The 19,610-nt window shown below is 41.7% G+C and overlaps 1 long non-coding RNA gene across 1 annotated transcript in view; it reads right to left on the bottom strand.

Annotated features, from left to right (window-relative positions):
- The window catches only part of LOC115943175 (uncharacterized), a 119,363-nt gene that overhangs the window by 84,660 nt on the left and 15,093 nt on the right, over positions 1-19,610 (bottom strand). The window lies entirely within an intron of this gene.

The raw sequence follows: 19,610 nt of genomic DNA, 5'->3' as shown, positions 1-19,610 counted from the left end.
AGACACTTAACCCACTGAGCCACCCAGGTGCCCCTGTTTTTTATGATTTTAATGTGAAAAGTGGACTCATGGCTTTCCCTTGAACTTGTCCAGCCTGGTTCCTTTTTCTCAGACCTGTTTGGGATATAGACGAGGGTCCTGCTGTGAGGATTCAGGCCCCATAAGAGCAGGAGAGGCCCCCTCAACAAGTGAGAACTCCAGAAAGCTGGGCAGATGGAAAGGCCCACTGCTTCCCAGTCCTGTCATCTGGTGGCTGTCTTTTTGGGATACCTTTCTCCTGGCTTCTGACTCCTGCAGCTTTGGTGCTTATACTTCAGTAATCCCTACAACTGAACACAGCTTTTGGCTCATTCCAGCCGGCACCTCTTCCTGTCACTCTCTTCCTGCAAACAACCTCCTTCTCGCCCATGTACTTGTTGCTTGGGTCTCTCTGCCTTGTCCTTTCCATTAAGAAATGCCAGCCATTCTGATCCAGCCTGTTGGCACCCCTCAGGGAAGCCACTTGGTTAGCTGTCCTTGAGGGACCTATTTCCCTTTGCCCAAACCTAGGAATCCATGGGATAGATGGAGCTGGAAGGTGTGTAAGTGGCACAGAGTAAAACAGAAAGTGTGACTGGACATTGGACAGCTGGCAGACTCAGGAGACTGTAACATGGGGCACATTACGGATGCCGGCTCCCCTCTTCCTGAAGGGGAGATGGAGATGGACAGGTCCTTTTTGTTTTGTTTTTGATTGTGAGCAAATGGCCCTGCGTAAGTCCAGTTATTGTAATTGAGTTAAATTTACAACAGACTTAGTGTGGCACATATTTAACAGAACACCTAATTGTTACTGGGGGTTGCACGGCACTTAGGCACACCCTGTAAGCAATTTACTGATTATTTCTTCTATTCAGCTAAACCACACTTTGTTTTTCTCATCTCACTTGACTTCTCTAGTGTCTATAATTGGCATAGATGGTATTCCACAGTGGTACTAAATTAATATCACATAAGCACATCATACTTTATGGCAATTATTATCCCGTAGAGGAAATTAGAGTCCACACATGTGATTAACAAGTGAAGGGGACCAAATACTATATTCTGATCCTGGTGTTCTGACTTCAGCCCACCATTCTTTCAACAATATCACTTTGCATAATCACTTGTACCCAGCACACCTGAAAGTCTTAGGCTCTCATTTGCCAGCAATAGGGGCAGTGGCCATTCTTGCAGCAAAGTGCCCACAGTCTTAGGGTGGTAGGGTGGGGGTGTGCGGAATAAGGTTTAAAGGAGGTGGGGCTGAAAGCACACCCTAAGTGCTCTATAGTTCCCTACCTCCACTTCACCCTTGCACCTAAAAAATGCAGAACCAGTCTATACCGGGGGCATTCTTATTGTGATATCAGGAAGAAGAAATTCCTTGGCTGAAGGATGACCCCTCTCATTTGTATATTGCTCAGAGATGCAGCAGTTCATTTTAAAACTAAAGAGGGATAAAAGTAGGAAAAGAGTATAAAGGATCTAGCCTCTGAGTATCTGGTTGTGGGGAACTGGGGAGAATGCTGAAGGAGGGTGGGGAGAGGTGGAGCAGTTAATGGGAGGTACATGTGGGGAAAGGGGGTAGAAGGGGAGATTAAGGAGAAAGTGAACCCCATTTGCCAATGATGCCACTTGCAGGACCACATTACAAAAGGTTAATCTTGTCACTAGTCTTTTCTATTTTAGAGTGCCATGTCTATTCCTTTAGGAATAGGAGTTTCCTCCACTTATTTCCTACCATGGAACTTCCATTAATTGGCTTGCCAAGGACAGGGGTCACACTATCTCTGATAGCAATCAGAATTGCTTAGTGGCTGATGGAGTAAGCGGCTTACTTCAGACAGGTAGAACAGCAGTGGGAATTTGTACTCTATTTCATGGCAGTCATGCGAATGCTTTATTTTTCTTGGTCATTGAGCCTGCGTACGACTGCAGAGAAGGTGACAAGAAAGTATGAAAAGATGCTAAAGCCACTTGAGCAATCTGTTCTTTGCAGGCTTGGGAGCCCCGAATAAAAAGCTACTTCGGAATAGGTCACATGGAAGACAGGCCAGTCATGGTTGCTATGGTAACCAACAAACATGTTTGTCTTTCAGAGGTCCTGCCCCTGAGGAGGGTGATGGCTTTTGTTATGAAATTTGTGAACTTCATCTGTTTCACCACTATTTATTTTCAAAGTTGTTAATGGCCATGAATTACTCATTACCTACACACAGGCCATCTCTGGTCAGGTTTGGTGCTAACCCCGGCCCCCACCTCCGTTTCTCCTGTGGTCAGGGTCTGGTGTGCAGTTCTGACCTCTCTCATAGCCTGCAGAGGTTTATGGGAACCATGGAAAAGTACACAGAAGTGTGGCAACGATGTGACCAGAGCCCTGCTATGTGACTTTCACCACTGTAGCCCTCATTGCCATTAAAAGGGGGATAAATATCTTCCCTACCCACCTTATGGGGTTTTGCAAAGTTATGCTTTAGATATAAAACTGATTTGAAAATGTTTAGTGCATTGTACTCAAGAGAGAGCATAATAATTTAACTTCTCAATCTTCAGATAGAATGCCTAATACAGATGACGAATATGTTTCCTCTTTAAGTATCCTGAGTGATAGTTGCCGCCTCTGTGCTGAGAAGGATTCTGAGGCTGCCTCTAAGCTCAGTGGGCAATGGTAGCAATCATTTAGTGATGTCTGCCATGCACAGGGGCAGGAGGGGAAGTGGCATCACAAGTGCTGTGTATTTGCCACCTTAGTTCAAGTTCAGGATGTTCCTCCATTGCTCCTTGTGCTGCATTTGGAGATTGAGTATTCACTACTGCTCTGTAGCTTGTTCGGTCCTGGTCTGCCAGAACTGATTCATGGGAGATAAACTCCTAACATTCAAACCTGTAATGATTTGTTTTTTCAAAAAAGCATTTTGATTTCTTGCTAGTAAAAGTGAAACATGTTTATTGTTGGAAATCTGACACATAACAGAGGAACAGACAAAAAATAAAAAACAGCTCATAATCTCATCATTCCTGGCTAACTTTAACATTTTGGTATGGATTTCATGCCTTTTGATATGATTTATGTATTTTTAAAAAATGATCACTGGTTGCTGTGTGGAGAATGGATTGTAGGCACATAGTGTGGATGCAGAGAGACCCATTGAGAGGCTGTTATAGAAGTCTAGGGGAAAGATGTTGGTGTCCTGGGCTGAAGAGTGAGTGGCAGAGATGGTGAAAGGTTTTTGGATTTGGCATATATTTTGAACACAGAAATGGTGGGACTTGCCGATGGGTTGGATGTAAGGAAGGCAGGCATGAAAAGGATGATGTCCAATTCTATTTCCAGTGAAACGATGATCCATTTACAGAGGTGGAGAATAATGAGAGAGAAGCAGGTGTGTGTGTGTGTGTGTGTGTGTGTGTGTGTGTGTGTGTGTGTGTGTGTGTGTGTAGGGGAGAGGCAGTGGTGGAAATCAAGAGTTCAGTTTTGGATATGTGAAGCCTGAGTGAAAATTTCACATCCTAGTGAAGATTTCAAGTAGGCAGTTGGATATATGGTGGGAGCTCTGGGGAGAGGATGGGACTGGGGATTCTAATCTGAGGATCATCTGCATTGAGAGGATGGAAAAGAGATGGGACCTGTCTAGGGAGTTAAATAAAGATGGACAGGAAGTCTGAAGACTGAGACCTGAGGCCCTCCAATATGTGCACATTGGAAAGAGGAGGAGGAGGACACACATAGGAGACTGAAGGAGTAGCCAGTGACTGGGAAGAAAATTAGGAGAGTGCAGCGCTCTGTAGCCAAGAATAGAAGGTAGTTCAAGAGAAAGGAGTGCTCCCTCTCTCATGCATATTTTTACATGGAATACGTACATTTTTACATAGAATATGTACATTTTAACATAAATATAGGGGCTTTTTCATTTATCATGAACACTTTCTCGTGCCCTTAAAAAACCTTCTACCTTCTAAAATATTAAAGTAACCCATGCCTATGGATGTAACCTGCCAAGGAACATTCTTGTAGGTACATCTTGTGTTTCCTTAGATTAAATTTCTAAAATGGAGTTACTGGTAGATATGAACATCTTTTAAGGCTTTTGATACATGTTGTCAAATTACCTTTCAGAAAGGTGGTACCGAGGCTGTGCATTCTAGCAGCAGTCAAATGAAACCAAGTATTGGGCAACCACTGCTACCATTAAAAAAAATCTCTCCTTCTCTCTGCCTCTCCTCCTTTCTCTCCATATATACACATAATGCTATCTTGTTTTTTTTTTCCCCATTTGGATGACTTGATTAATGGAGGTTGAGCATGTTTCAGCATTAGGCTTCTTATGTGCTATCTGAGTGGTAACCGAGTCGATCCCTGCACCCAAACCTCCTTAAGTACAAAAACATGAGTATAAACATCACCCAAGTTAGCCTTTCAGGGCAAGAGGGCTGGGGGATGGGGAAGAGGAATAAAGCTGGTTCTGAGCCTGTTTCTTGAGTGAGGGGTGGAATAGATCTTGTCAGCAGTATTTGGAGTTTGTGTGGTTCCCACAACTTGCAACGCCTCCTCCCCTCCCAGCCTGACTTCCTGTGGGCCCAGCCTGGGAAAAGGCGTGGTCACTGACAGGCAGAAGTAACTTTCAGAAGCGCAGCAGTGAAAACCCGGATGGGATAGGTAGTGGAGTCTCTGTTGCCCGTGAACAGCCTTAATTGCTCAACTCAACAACAAACACGAGCCAGAGGGATGCAGGCAGACTGCTGCACATACAATGTCCCTTGCTGACTTTGTGGAGCCCCTGCAGTTCTGACAGGCCTGGTGTCTGTGTGGAGACCTTAAGAATCCTCTGCCTAGTCTTTCTGGGCATCTGTCCAGCTGAGGCGGAAAGACCCTGTGTGTTGTGAAACTGTGGCTGGGCATGGCTTCTTTCTGCTGGTCTTCAGCATTGCAAAGGACTATTGCACCATGCTGTTATACTACAGATGTGGAAATTGTAGATACTGAGCTGATAAAAATCTTAAGAAGATGTGGGACATAAAGATAGGCAGAAAATGTGGACTGCAGCATTCTTGTATATAATATTTCTCATTTCATAACCATGCCAGTTGGAACAAGATATCTTAAAACAAAACTCAACCCAAAGGGGGAAAAAGGGCATCATAATCCTCTGCTTTCTGGATGGCACCGACACTTGTAGTATTTTCTATAGTAGTCGAGAAAGAATTCCTGAGAGAATTACAATCATGCAAATTATCATAGGCCCCAAATCCAAAGGAAATCATTCTGTGAGAAGTAAAAAATGAAAATGGAAAGCTTTCAATAGAAGTAAGACTGATATCCAGTCTTTTCAGATATTTTTCTTTTTTAATTATAAAATAATAAATTTTTGTTATAAATCATTTAACTAATGGAGAAGGGTACAAAGTAAAGCTAGTCTTCTCTTGCTCCCTCAAACCTTGTTCCCATTCTCCAATAGTTTGGTATGTATTTCTCTGGAGCTTTGTTCATGCAATTGCAAAAATTTACATAAGAGTATATCACATGGCCTATGTATAGTATGTTTATCAAACTGCTAGCGTATAGTTAGTGCTTAATAATATATACCCAAACATATCAACAATAAAAGTAAGATTGTACTATACAAATTCTACAACTTGTTTTAAATTTTATTTAAATGCAATTTCTCTTTGCTTCTTGGCAGGTAGTTTGATCTGTGCTTTATTTAAAAAAAAAAAACTTCTTTGAACCAAAGACTACCAAAGTCATTTGTTCAACTATTATTTGTTGCCTACCAACTAAGTATCAGGCACTGTTCAAGGTGCTGGGAGTAAATGAAATGATAAAAATCCTTGCCCTTGTGGAACGGGCATTTTAGTGGAGGGAGGTAGACGATAAACAAGTATAACACATGGTATGTCAGATGTTGCTAGCAGGGCATGGAAGGGCTTTGCAAAAATAGGACAGACCTCAATGAAAAAATGACATTTGTGTGGAGATCTGGAGGGGAGTGGGGGAATGCCATGTGGATGTCTCAGGGAAGGGTATCCCAGGGAGAAGGAAGAGAATGTACAAGAGCCCTGAGGAAGAAGGGGCCTGGCTTGCTCAGAAACAGTAGAACAAGTGTGGCTAAGGAATGGTGAGGGCAGGGAGAACAGAGGAGTTGGCTGGAAAGGATTGCGTGGGCCTTGGAAGCCAAGTGGAGGCCTTGGGCTTTGACTCTGGGGGGGACAGGATGTCATTGGGAGTTTTAAGCAGAGCACTCTCATGATGTGATGTAGGCTGTAACATGATCCCTCCAGCTGCTGTTGAGAGTGGACTCTGGGGGTAAGGGCCAAAATGCAGAACCAGTTAGGAGGCTATCCTGACAATGCAGGAGAGTGAAGGTGAGCTTTGGGCCAGGGTGTTGGCAGTAGAGGTGGTGACACTGTGGACTCTGGATACATTTCCAAGGTAGAGAAAACAAGATTTGCTGATGGATCAGATGTGGGGTTAAGACAAACAGCAAAGTCAAGGATGACTTATCAGGACAAAGCAATGCACAAAATGTCCTAATAAGAGATTTTTTAATGAGTTAATACAAGAAATAAGAACAACATGAGAGTATGGATGACAAGGGAGACCAGAACATGGAGACTTGGACCTCCTTTCCTTTCCCTTTGCTTCCACATATCATGTGCTATGCCCTGTATGCATCTTGTCTATACTAGCACTTCTCAAACTCTATCCTGAGAAACCCCAAATGGCAGAGGACAGTAACCTATTATTACCAGTTGTCTGGGCCAGTGCCCAAAGCTCGTGGTGTCTCCTACTATATAAGCTAGGCGTTGCATTAGTGCCTCATATTTAAAAAAAAAATTAATGTCAATGTTGGATTCTACCCCAAAATATCTGTTTGTTTTAATATATTCAGTACTTACAACCAAGTAATATTGCTGGTCTTGTATGGTGGGTCCCTGACATACACATCAAGAATCTCTAAGGAAACATATAAGCTTTTTTGTTGTTGTTGTTGTTTAAAGATTTATTTATTTTAGAGAGAGAGAGTGAGAGAACAAGAGCAGGAGGGGCAGAGGGAGAGGGAGAGAGAATCCCAAGCAGACTCTACTGAGTGCAGAGCCCGACACAGGGCTTAATCTCATGACCCTAAGAGATCATGACCTGAGCCAAAACCAAGAGTCAGTTGCTAAACCAACTGTACGACCCGGGCACCCCAACATAAAAAGTTTTAAGACGCTCCAGGCCCATGCCATTCCCAGTGTATTCCCAAGGGTACAGCCTCCCAAGAAGAGCCCACTTATTTATAAACTGGCTGATGCCTGAAGCACCTACATGCTCTCACAACCATGTTGTACACCTGTGTTGAAGAGTAGGTGACAGCTTGGGCTTTTCCATCTCTACACTACAGTACAGACCTTTCTTACAAATGGAAATACAGTTCCTCTTACCTTACAACATTCCACCTATCTTCGGCTTCTTAACCTGTTGAAAGCTTTCCTCAGATTTCACACCCTGTTAATGGTATCTAATGCTATCACTTCAAGTGTTCAGACATTCCAATCAATTCCTAGGGCATTTATTTTCTATGGGGAAGTATAATCCACGTGGGGAAGAACAAAGCTTTAGAGTCACCAAAGCAGAGCCTTGGAATCAAATTTACTGAAGTTTTAATGCAAATGCTACCATTACCTATCTGTGTGATTTTAGGCAACTTTCTTCATCTCTAGGTCTATAAAATGCAGTTAAAAGCAGGGCTGGCAGGATGATTGAGTGAAAAGCACATACGAAGCACCAGCACAGTGTATAGGCATTTGATAAATGTTAGTTCTCGTTTCCCCTTCACCTCTTAATTTGTCACTTTTAATATTCTACCCTTTATAATTCTACTTTTTGAATTGTTATATGTTCTATCTCTTGCACTAGACTATAAATTCTTATAGGTTAGAAACCACATTTTGTATTTCTTGACATCCCCCTAAGCATCTATCATGGTGCCTTGAACACGGAAGATGATTAATAAATGTTTGCTGATAGACTGATTGATGGATTTCTTGACAAGGTTAAAGCTGAAGGACATACTGCTCTCTGGAATCAAGCACAGACCAATGAGCTTCAAAAAGGAAAATGAGCCTCAGCATTCATGGAGGAAGGTCATTGCCTAGTGCCTCTGGGAGACATGCTGCTGATGGATGAGGAGGACGCTGGACGGCTCTGCTATGTGGGTTGCAGACCCTACTGGCCAGCTACAGAATGGTTACCCAGAAGACAGTGAGATCCTGATAACCCTGCCACAACCAAATTCATAGTAAAGCATTTCAACAGGCTGTCACTGGGGCACAAGGATTGATAGATTGCACAGCTGTTACTGTGTGCTTACAAGGGAAATTAGGAGTAATTAATGGGCTGGGGATCAATAGCAGTACTATATCGCAGTGAACAATTTAATTTTCTGAGTTAAGAGGGATACACAGAGAAAATTAAAATAGATGGATCAGAATTATAAACTACTACATTTCTTGGTTTATGTAGAAGTTTAAAATTTTAGGGGCACCTGGGTGGCTCAGTCAGTTAAGCATTGAACCCTTGGTTTCAGCTCAGGTTGTGATCTCATGGGCCATGGGATCGAGCCCCATACCAGGCTGCGCACTCGGCGGGGAGTCTGCTTAAAGATTCTCTCCTTCTGCCCTCTCTAAAATAAATAAATCTTTTTTTACGAAGTTTTAATTTTTAGCTTCTCTTTACTTTTTGAAAAGATAATGCACACGCATGGTAACTCAGTACAAAATGGTATAAAACAGTTGCTCTCCAGAAGCAATCAGTATTGTCTTGGGTGTTCTTCTAGAGGTGATGTCTCGTGTGTGTGTGTGTGTTTGTGTGTGTGTGTGCATGTGTGTGTGTGTGGGGGGGTACTTAGCTAGAAGTAGTTTTTTTTTTTTTAAAGATTTTATTTATTCATTTGAGACACAGAGACACAGAGAGAGAGAGAGAGAGAGAGAGCATGAGCAGGGGGAGCGGCAGGCAGAGGGAAAGGGAGAAGCAGGCTCCCTGCTGAGCCAGGAGCCCGACATGGGGCTTGATCCCAGGACCCCAGGATCATGACTTGAGCTAAAGGCAGACGCTTAACCGACTGAGCCACCCAGGTGCCCCTTGTTTTTGTTTTTAACTAAAAGTAGTTTTAAGAATCCAAAAACTTCCTGCTGGTCTGGTATGTCTATTTGGTTCAACCCTAAATCTCTGGTGGCTGGAACAATGGCCAGCCCATTCAGCCCAAGATTCATACTCAATAATTATTTGTTGATTGATTAGATCTATGTTAGTAGTTTTTAATATGATCTGCATTAGCCTTGTAAATCTTTCTTGTGAATTAACAAAAGACATACAATTTGACATGTCTAGAAAATAGAGCATCTTAATTAATTCAAATGTATTGGTATAATAATTTAACACCACCGATGCAGAAACTGCTGCTTAAATATTCTCCACTGACTGGAGGAGCTCTTTGGGAATATGTACCTCCTGAGTTTAAATAAGGATTGGCTAATGAGCAAAAAAGAAGATTTAAAAAATATTTCAGACCACATATACAAATCAGTGTGGTTATTAAAAGCTGCTACTTTGGGAAGCTGTATACTTTTTAAATTGCCTCTTTGAGTTCATAAGTCACATTTTACTGTGGTTGCCACCATTTCTATTATGGCTAATGCCACTCCTGCCAATATGACTATTTATTTAGTAAAAGGTATGTACCAGTGGAAATATTTTATATGCATTATCTCATTTAATCGCATGTTAACATTGTCAGGTAGGTAATATTATCCTCTGCATTTTACAGATGAGGAAACCGAGGCACAGAATGATTTCATAACTTGCTTATATTCACAAATCTAATGAAATACTGGAATGGGTATTGGGGCCCAGCTTGAAACCAGAGCATACACTTCCAATCAATACTTCAAAGTCATCTTATTTTTGACCAAAAATAGAACATTCTTATTGATCATCCTTCCTTTTTTTTGCCAGATTTAACCCCAAATGACTTCTGGTTCTATCAACAAGTGAAATCCATCTTCAGAAAGAATGATGTTTTGTTAGTACTGTGGCTTTTCAAAAGATATGTGTCAGTTGCTAAAATCAATTCAAAAAGAGGAACTCCCCAAATGCTATGTATCATTAAAATGAGTGATCAGCTTCCTAAGGTTCCCTCTTTGAAAGGGATAGTACCATTTATGTGAATATACATGGGAATTTGCTGTAAAAAATCTGTCCTTACATTTACTGTCATATCTCATATAGTTAATTTACTTAAATAACAGGGAATTGGGGCAGTTTCCTGTTAGAGTTATATAATCAGAAAATATCAAACTGCCTATATTTCTTCATATTTCATCACTAGGGCTTTATGATCCAGATAGTCCTAGGCAAATCTGCAAATTATGCAAGGTGTGTCTTGCCACATCCCTTTCTTTCAGCACTTCCCTTTAATTATTTCTCCACTCTCCTCTCCTCATTCAAAAATGCCAAGAGTTCAGTGAGCCTCAGTAGCCACATGTAGAGTCCTCAAGTTCAAGGTCCCACCCTGTCCCCTCCTCTCTGAGTGCTCTTTTCATGTGCTCTGAAATGGTCCCTCTCTTTAGCCATCTGAACAACAGCCTCTTCTTACAGAATATCCAATAGCGTGTAACTTTTAGGAGAAAAGACAGCAAGGTGTAAATGACTGATAGCTCTAGCTAAATATAGAGATCCTGGCAGTAGCACTGCTATTTAATAAGAGAAGTTTATTAGGTTAAAAGCAGTATATTCACTTTGGGCTGAATACCATTCTTGTCTTTCCTCAACAATAACAGATCCCACATTTGGACCTTTCTTGTCCTCCTTCATCTAATGCTAATCTGACATTATGGTTGGACATTATTCAGTGATGACTCCAGAGACCTATTTTTACCTTTGGAGTATTGTGGGGGCACCTATTTATTTTGGTTGGCCAAGGATGGGGTTGTTGGTTACAGACCCTGACTCTGTGAAGTACCTACTATTATCTTATTTTAAGGTTAGGAACGTGCTTGGCCCAAGGTCACCCTGCTGGTAGGTGGCAGAGGCACAATCAGAACCCAGTGTGTGCAACTCCAAAGCCTTCTCCACAGCTACACAGGGATTGGGAGTGGGGGAGAAGTGGGAGGAAGTTAGGGGAAAGGGGAATCTTCCAAGGAGACTTTTGGAGGTGTCCATGAGAAATACATTGAATTTATTATTCTGGAGAGTAGTGTTGTGGAGGTGGTGATTGTTCTTATTTGTTTTTACCAGGGAGAAACTCAAAACTTTAAATGGTCTTCATCTTGTTGCCTCTAATGTTTTGGACTTAGAGGGTGTCTGGTTCAACTTTTCTGCCAGTTTCAAAGTGAAATAGTATTTGGGGCATGCCACCTAGTGGCAAGAGCTTTTGGTTTATTGCTCGTTTACCCTAGTAAACCAAAGACTCCTAGGCTTGAAAGCCACATTAGAGGTCATCTGGGACATCCTTTAGGTTTTCTGTAAGCAGGGAAGGATATCACCCTTTCTATGGGCCCGAGAGAGAAAAGATAGGCAGTTCGAAACCACCAGGGCTCAGAAGTCCACTGACTCCCTGTTCTCTGGTGGAACTGGAATGTGGTGGCTTGCCTGGCTGGGACACAGCCCTGTATCCCCACAGGCTTTTTGGCGGTCCCAGAAACAAATGCTTGGAAGAAGACAAGGCTCTTTCTGAGTCTTAGCCCTGACTTTGACCCATGTCCTCTCTCTGACCTCTTTTCCTCCCTCTCCCTTTCCGCTCCCCCCCCAGCTCTTGGCTGCTTCTTCCTCTCTCCACATTCCCTGCTGCTTTTACAGCTTTTCTTCCATGGTCATGCTTTATGTACCTAAGAATATAATACTTTTTTTTTTAAAGTTGCCATAGTTTCCTTTTTAAGTTTTAGTTTTACTTTTTCTTCCTAAAAGGAAAAGGGTTCATGCTTAATTTGGGACACTTGGAAAACAGGGAAACCACACCCATACCGTTTTAGAGATAATCATTGTCAACATTTTGGTAAAAATCCTTACAGCCCCTTTTTCCTTGGGTGTGTGTGGCTTTTTAAAAACAAAACCAAAAATGATACAAATACTTCTTTTCACTTAGTAATATATCATAAGCATTGTCTCATGTCAATAAATGTTCTTTTACTACATGATTTTAGCAACTGTATTATAGTTGTTAATATGTTAAATTTGAAGAAAGTGAGAAGGTAGGGAATATTTTAAATTCATAGTCACATTCAGTTCACACTTCATTGAGCATCTATTGTGTGCTATGCTCCTGCACAAGGCAATTTTCATATTCATAATCACATTTAACCTTCACAAGATCCCTCTGACCCCCTATGAAGTATTGATGACATTTTGCAGAAGAGGAAAATGAAGGCCTGAGAAGTTAAGCAGCTTGCCCAAGATCACACAATTTGTAAGAGGGCACATAGGAAGAAAACTTTGGTCTCTGGATCTACAGTCTCTCAGCTACTTCCTGAGGTCCTCATAGGTACTGAGTGTGGACGTAGTTTTTCTGAGTATTCTTTTCTTGGTCCTCATAATATTAATAGACAGAACCATCTAAAAGGAGGTAAGTGTCAAAAGACTTTAGAGCCAAGGTAGGAAATGTGAAATAGGATATGAGTAAGTGGAAAGAGAGCCACCTAGGGAGAAACCCCTGGGTTTTCAAAGCCCCAGCAATAATAATTGTTAAGTGCTCTATATACATTATTCAATTTTATTCTCACAACTCTGTGAAGTACCTACTATTATCTTATTTTAAGGTTAGGAACGTGCTTGGCCCAAGGTCACCCTGCTGGTAGGTGGCAGAGGCACAATCAGAACCCAGTGTGTGCAACTCCAAAGCCTTCTCCACAGCTACACAAACTTCCTCTCCATGTTAATTAGTTCTACTAAGAATTTTAGAGTGATATGGTCACAGGTCTCACCCCTGGTTTTAAAAGTGTGTTGAAGGGGATTATGGCTCAGATAAATAGAGAAAGAGAGGGAAACAGAAGACCAAAGCAAAACAAAGCCCAGAAAAAAAAATATAAAAAGCCTGAAAGAGTGCCAGTTGCAGTAAGGGGAAGATAGACTAGCAATCTTTGATGCAAAAAAGTTTGGAAAGCAATGCTGAGCTGTTGAAATGGTTGAAATTTCTGCTTTTTCTTGTTTTGTAAGCAAAGAAGAAACATATGAATAGTTGTTAGAAATGGTTTTTCCTCCATACAATGCTAGTACATTTTCCAAAAATAATTAGCTCAAAATACATTACTTATCATGAAACTAATGAAAGTCTTTCACATAATATTTCTAAGTTTATTCTGTGTGGTGAAAGATCAGCAGCAATACTACTTTTCAGGACTGTGTCTATTTGAACTGCTCCTGTTTTGGTTTCTTAATGTCTGAAATGAAATGGATAATACTCTCTATGTCACAGGTGTTGTAAAAATTAGTGAATAAATACTAAGAGCTTGGGGAGTGATTTAAAAGGAATATGTTAGTATATGCTATTATTAGTTATTATATCCTCATTCCTATTCTGAAGTCATAATGCTCTGATGGTGACACCGTTAGTCGTCACCATGGAAACCAATGACATATGCCATCTTTTTCTCTGTGGCCTCTCTCCATCCTCCAGGCAGTTGTAGAGGCTGCCACAAAAATAAGATTAATTCCCTCCTCTTACCATTTTTAAGTTCCTTCGCTGGTTTGCAAATGTCTTCTGTACTAAACTTTCCCTTGAATGCCTCTACCTCCACCTTTCTTCTCTTGTATTACCCCCCACTCATTCTCATGGGTATAATTCTGGGCAGGATATTTTTCTATTCCTTTGTTCTCTTCTGCCTTGCTCTTCCCTTCCTCCTTGTAGGTGGGGACAATCTTTGTTGATTCAACAAGTTGTTCCTTATCTCAATGTCTGCATGGAGAGGAGAAGCCAAACCCAACTTAAAGTTACCAGGTTTGTTACTGCTGCCAATCACTGAAGTTTCAATGTCTCTGTGTCTTTTGCTTCAACTATTAAGAAGTCACCATTATTGGATAGCCCCAACTGTAATTCTTAAAGAGGAGTGAAGTCAAGTAATACCAGTTACCCATCCATGGGGTATCAGATGGATAGTATACCAGGTTGTCTGTATTAGTTAACGTTTTATAAACGAGTTCAGTTAGATTTTTGAAAATCTGATATTCTTTGTTCTTTTGAGCGAGACTTGGCCCATGAAGACAAGCTATCCTTATCACAACACTCAGTCTGGAGCAATGAAGCATATGCATTCCCTAGTGAGTATTTTAAATACATTTTTCCATGTTACCAAGTCGCTTTTAGTTGTCAGACTAATAGGGTGAGACCTGACCCTACAGCAGCAGAAAACAGTATCTCACTTTGAAGAGAACATTCAGAACCGATGCCCTTGCAACTTTCTGCCAGCAGTCATTGTTTCAGTGATGAAGTGTCCCCCTTTTTTCCTCCCCTCCTTTTGAGTCACTTAAGATGAAAAACAGGAAAAGAAAGTAAGCTGGTTTAATAGTTTTCCCATCCTCCAAATAACCCCCTTTAAACCACTCTCTTTCACTTCAAGTTTCTCTTTCCCAGCAGGAGGCTAAGCTTCTAAGCTCTGACATCCTGCTCCGAGTAGCTGTGAGTAGTCCAAGTGCTACAAAGGTGTAGGAGTGGCTGGAGGTGCCTCTCTGACAGGAGGGAGAAAGAGCAGGTAGCTTGGCTGTGAAGTGGGTACCCTTGAGGATATGTATCTCTGTCTTTAAAATCTCCATACCTAGTCTGGTTCTAACTCCAGTGAGAGTGGGCCTGGCTATCTCACAAAGTTCTCAGTGGCCCCCAGTTCAGAGGGTCAGTGGGGGCTGGCAGGCAGGACCTGAGGCACCACCCTTCACTTGGCTTGCCATTCCAGGGCTGGAAGTGAGAGCCCTCAGTTGACTTTTGTCTCGAGCCTACCTCCCCATGCTCCTATATACCTCCTCTCTCCCCCTGCTAACAGATCTTCTCACTGCTGGTTCTCCTCCCAGATGCCAAGCTGAAGGCAGAACAAGTTGTTGCTTTGCTCTGCCATACCCTAGCATTTGCAAGGGGCAGATGACCAGATGCCAAGTAGGCTGAAGCCTCATTTAGCTCTTGTCCTTTTGCAGGCACAAAGGAACTAGAATGGATTGAATTTAAAGTTAAACTAAGCCAGAGCACAGTAAGCCATTTGCTTGGTGGCCTCTAAAGGAATCTGCCCTTTTAGAGCAAGGGACAGGGGAGGGACAGTGGCCCTCGATCCTTTAGCATTTCTTACATTTCCTTTCCATCTTCCTCATTGGAATGAACCCTGCAATAATCTGTGCCGGGCACTATAATTAAGGTGGTATACGGTATTATATTACAAGGTTTCTTAATTCCCATCTATTCCTTCATTGCCTAAGGACAATAACACTATTATTGTGTTGTTACTATTACCTTTTTACAGATTATGAAAGGGAACTTTCACAAACATTTCATAGCTCTGCTGCTGAACTCAGGGCTTATTACATATTGAGACCTCAATAATGTTTGTTATTAAACTGGAATTTGACCAGTTCTAAGGGGTTAGTCTCCTCGTGATAAGAACCCTGGACTGATATCAAGGCAAGTATTTTACTTAAAAGTATGGAGAGACTGAGTCATCACCTAGTCTCTAGGAGTTCTTTGGGGGCAACTTTTCTGTCTTTGATCCTAAACAGGGTTGTAGAGGAGGAAAAAGTTTTCCTTAACTTTCTCAGAGTCCCTGGCTGAGTCTGAGAATTAAACCGACAAAGACAGATTAACAGGAAAGAGGCACACAAATGTATTGAATATAGGTTTTAGGTGATATGGAAGCCTTCATAAGGAAAGGAAGACCTAAAGAAACAGATCTGTGTAGCTTTCTAGTAGGTTTGATGAAGAGTGAACAGTTGTGGAGAAACATGATAGGTTCAAGAGTACGAGGTAAATGCACTAAACCAGGGGAAACTAGCAGGGCCTGCTCTTTAGGATTCTTCTGGGCATCCTTTTGTCTTTGGAGATAAGGTTGCTCCTTTCCTCTGGGTAGAGGGAGGGCACTCTCGTATAAGGGTTTTATGACCTTTTTCAGGGGAAAAGAGTGACTGACCTTCCTGCTGTTGCCCTTTACTCAAACTCCTCCAGGTTAAAATATTCAATATGCCAAGGTACCATATTTTGGGGTAGCATGCTCTGAATCCCATCAGGGTCAGTCTTCCTTCTCTTTGTTGCTGCTTGATTATAAAGGAGCTGCAAAACTCTCTTCCAGTTACCCTGTAATGCTCAGATTTGTCAGGCTCACTCAGCACACCCCCACATGTTGATAGTTGTTAACTTTGTAAAGAAGGCTGTGTGGTCCAATATGCTGGCTTAAATCAGGGAAGATGGTTTCTTTCCTGCAGGGCTTCCTTCCACCTTTAATATACTAATAAGCACTGGGGATGTCCTAAAGGAGTACATAAATATTTCATCAATTCTAAGCAGTACCTTGCTGCCACATTTTCTCATGTCTGAAGCTAGGATACTTCTGGGACAGCAGCATCTTACAGTGGCTGTTGGCAGGCAGCTGTTGAGACCTGCTCAACTGAGGTCACTGCTGGGCAGTGTGAACTTGGTCACAGCTGTTCCTGCTGTCATCACATTAATTGAGTTAGGTACCTTCTTAGGATGTATGTGATGTTTAATTGCTCTTTAGAACGTCTTCAAAAGGTCACACCATGATCTGGCACTGAAATGAAATGTTACGGTATATAAAAGGTATGGAAACAGAGCAGTGGGGTCTATGTATTGATGTTAGGATGGCAAAACTTCAGTATTGCAGGCTTAACAATTCCATATTTTCTTGCAAAGCAATAACCAAGTGCTGAGTAGAACTTAAGAAAGGAAGATATCCTGTAGTTGAGGGTGTATTTTGTTACTGAGATAGGTGCAAAAGGGTTACCTAGCATGTGCCAAGAAAGCAATAAAACTGAAGTCAGAACTGCCAAATCCCCAGGAGAGCCTTGTGTCCTGCTTTCTTTCTTAGTGGTACTTAACTGATAGCTTTATAGACTTCATGAAATATGTTAGTGTGAAGTATTTCCAATCTTATTTGACCACAGACTCTTGTTTCCCCAGGAACATCTCTTGGAACTAGTATTCTGTGGAATATAATCAAGATAATATGTAGCACTTATCATTAGCTAGTCACCATTTAAATATTTCACCTGTATAGCCAAATGACTTCTCATCACCATCTCATGATGGAGGTACTATTATTATCTCCAGGCCACTATTAGCTCTATAGTAGAGCAAGGTTTCAAACCCAGGTGGCTGCAGAGCATGCATTCTTGATCACTAGGGCACCAAGTCTGGGAAACTCCATTCTAGCTACAGACCAGGGGGTGCATGGGGTGCTGCAAATCTGACCCATGGTTAAAAAATTAATAAATATCACAATCCCCACTGATTCTAAAAATATTTATTTTTAAAAAATTTTTAATTTTTAAAAAGATTTTATTTATTTGACAGAGAGACAGCGAGAGAGGGAACACAAGCAGGGGAAGTGGGAGAGGGAGAAGCAGCCTTCCTGCTGAGCAGGGAGCCCAAAGTGGGGCTCTATCCCAGGACCCTGGGATCATGACCTGAGCCGAAGGTAGATGCCTAATGACTGAGCCACCTAGGCACCCCTGATTCTAAAAATATTTAGCAGGAATCCACAAGGAAGAAAACTTTTCCTACTTATTGTTTATATTATGAATGCATTATTACCTTCTGTATATGCCTAAATGATCTGCACTCCTTCCAGGTTATGAAGATTAGGGAAAAAAGTCACTTTCAGTGGAAGACCGAAACACTGCAAGTTTAACCAGAATAAAATGCCAGAAACCAGTGGAATAAATATCAGCCCCACTGTAGGTCATCTCTAAATGCTCTGAAAGGATACATTACTTTACAGGTTGCTGCTCCAGTGAAGGAAAAACTGGTGCTTTTTTCCCACAAAGTTGTGGGGGGGGGAGGGGACTTATAAAAATTAGGCCACTAATTTTCTCATCTTTTAACCAGCTACTATTTGTGAGATGAATTTCAGTGAACCAGATGGATTTGCCGATAGATGTAACAATCCCTTATTACCTCAGCCCCTAGGGAGGAGGCAGGTGACAGAATGATTTCGGCAATAAAATGAACCTGAGCACAAAAGGTGGCGTTATTGCTTGGAGCTGAGTGCTGTTCAGGTCCCATCAGCTCAAATTTCCCAGACAGGTGATCGCGAGGACGATTCTGCCTACTCCATCTCCTTAAGAGGATTTCAACTCTGTAATAGGTTTTTTCCATGTGTGGGTTACTTCCTGAGATTAGTTAGGCCTTCCTGAGATGTGTCTGGCCTCATAAAAGCTGCAAGTGAATACAACAGCTATTACCTTATGTTAATTTAAGGAAATTATACTCTTCAGGAGACAAAATGCTGCTCAGTTGCTATTTATCTGTGCCAGTTGGGTAAGAAAGGGAGATGATTCATAGCCCAGTCCAGTGGGACCAGTGAAAAGCTTGATTACACCTTGGTTCCAGGCTGTCTCGTGGAGCAAGTACCTTGGCATTTGTGGGTTCCAGAAAGACTGTACTAAGTACTCGTAGTTCGAGATTTAACTTGGGTACTGGCTCTTATGAGAACACACAGGTGTTAGATCAGTTGTGGACAGAATCTTTTCTGTTCATTACCCCAGGGGGATAAAAGATATGGATTCCACTTTAATATGTGACTTGTAGCTCCAAAGAAATCAGATGGAGATGGCTATCTTATGGCAGCTGGTTAAATGGCAGCTATCTAAATACAAATAAAGGGGACATTATAATTCCCAGGGCTACGAGAAAGTTAACAAAGGGAGAGTTCTAGTGCATTAAAATGTCATCCTTTTTGTTTTGTTTTGTTTTTTTGTTTTTTTAAAGATTTATTTATTTATTTGAAAGAGGGAGAGACCACGAACAGGGGGAGGGACAGAGGGAGAAAGAGACTCCCTGCTGAGCGGGGAGCCAGACAAGGGGCTCCATCTCACAACCCTGAGATCAAAAATAAGTCATCCTTATACAATAGCTGCTCCACACATATATTATGGTACAAACCAGTTGGTAATAAAATTTTGACTGGGTTCATTATGCTAAGTTTATAAATCAAGCTTCTGGGCTTAAGCAACAGAGACACTCTTTGTTCTGGGAGGCTGCAAACTGGAAGGTACTTGATAAGAAAGTGCTAGAAAGAGTCCAGCTGTTAGCTATTATCATGCTTCTTTTGAACCTATTATTTAAGACATGTATAGTTACAAAGAGAGTATATGAGGAGATTAAAAACCATGGTTACGTTAACTTACACCTATCTCAGGGGAACTGCACTCACTTTTCTTTCCGTGTATGCTTCCTGCAGCTTCTCCGCTTCATCTGGCAGGCAGCCTGCCTTTGGAATCCGTACTGCCTCAAGTCACTTTCAGCAGTGTAGGAGGATAGGAGTCATTAAGACAGAATAGATGCTAGGGGCAAGACAGCTAATAATCCACTTGAATGCCAGTCAAGAATATGTGCGGCAGGTGA

The sequence above is a fragment of the Leptonychotes weddellii genome, chromosome 5, assembly GCF_054177405.1.
Source record: "Leptonychotes weddellii isolate Sample4059 chromosome 5, ASM5417740v2, whole genome shotgun sequence".
In the NCBI taxonomy this organism is placed as follows: Eukaryota; Metazoa; Chordata; class Mammalia; order Carnivora; family Phocidae; genus Leptonychotes; species Leptonychotes weddellii.
Note: the sequence above shows the minus strand (reverse complement) of the source record. Positions and strands in the feature narration are given on the sequence as shown.